The sequence below is a fragment of the Lactuca saligna genome, chromosome 7, assembly GCF_052625555.1.
Source record: "Lactuca saligna cultivar CGN05327 chromosome 7, ASM5262555v1, whole genome shotgun sequence".
Taxonomy (NCBI): Eukaryota; Viridiplantae; Streptophyta; class Magnoliopsida; order Asterales; family Asteraceae; genus Lactuca; species Lactuca saligna.
This window is the reverse complement of record NC_136423.1, coordinates 20011327-20012955: the sequence shown is the minus strand read 5'-3', so window position 1 is coordinate 20012955 and position 1629 is coordinate 20011327.

Below are 1629 nucleotides of genomic sequence, written 5' to 3'. Positions count from 1 at the left end.
TAATGAAGTCATAGGTTTATAGAGAGATTGAGAGATTTTAGGAGTTGTTTAAAATAAGGGAATGATTAATTACTATGATACCCTTTTCTTATTTTTAATTCAAATTAATTGAATTTAAACATTTTAATAATAACAAAATTCCTAATTAATTATAGCCTTAGATCTAAGATAATAGATGGATGAGATTTGTTATCGTGTTCTCAACCTTTTAGGTGTTCTTATTTGATCCTACTCCTATATATATATATATATATATATATATATATATATATATATATATATATATATATATATATATGATTTTTTCTGACAGTTAGTTCCTTTTCAACATACAATGATTCGTTTTAATTTATTGGTTAGTGTGCTTTATGAAAAATTTCATATAAAAAATAAAACACAATATATTGGCAAGTATGCTAAGCACTTATTTTCTGCATACAATGTATTAATCACTTTTGTATACATTAGATAGGTTTCTCCATTGTGTCTCAAATAAACCATTTCTAATTCAATATAACATATTTAAAAAAAACATTTTCTATAATGGTTAAAAAAAATAGACATTGGTTTCAAGGGTGCATATTTATAAGCACGTCTTTGAATGTTTTTATCTAACTAAGACATAATAAGAAAGTGTAGAATTTTCAAATCTTATAATGTTTGCATAATTCATAAAGTTATTGTTTAAGATGACAATTTCAAAATGCTATAAATAAAATTTAAAGCCAACAAATTAACATGAGTGTCAATGAGCATATCTCATTTTGTTGCATACGAATACATTCAATTATAGCATATTGGGCCATATTATATACAAATAGGAAAAATAACTAACCTTGATTGTTTAATTTGTGAATGGCATATTCCTCACAAGAACGACTCTACATGAAACTTTTTTTTATCAAATCAAGGGCATTTATGCACAGAGCAATAAACATAAGAAAAAATCAAGTTCAACTTTTCTTAGGAACTATTTAATATTAAAATCTTTATGAGGATCAATAGAACCAAGTTTCATTTAGTGTAATGAAGAACTGGAGTACAAATCAATAATTATAAGCACAATAAATGAAATATCTGGTCCATTGAACCTCGAAACATAAATTATTATGCACTAAAGTTTCACTAATCCTTCAAAATGTTGAAAATGTTATGCATAACACTCATCATCACCTATCTAATTTTTTTTATTGTTTTTGCACTGATTAAGGCTTTGCCTATTTATTCTTCATTGGTGCTTAATTCACATTTTCAGTCTATAAAAAATCATTTGTCTCAATCTTCAATTGGCAGTTTTCATTTTCCTGATCCAAATACCATGAAGATCATCCTAAACAACAAAATCACCTCAAGTATGTTGTCAAATGTTCGTATTGAAACAATAATCATCAGTTTTCAATGTGGATCAACCAACATATCTGCAAAACCAGAAATAATATCATTATTAGTAAATAAAAAAATATCCTTGATGCATGCATAGCATTGAGCTATCAAATTTACTATTATCATTATCGACTAATTTAGAAATGATATCATTTGTTGAGAGTGGGAATAACTTACAATCACATTATAATTGCAAGACCATTATCTACAAACATTAAGAGGGAAAAAGCCATGTCATCACTAAAA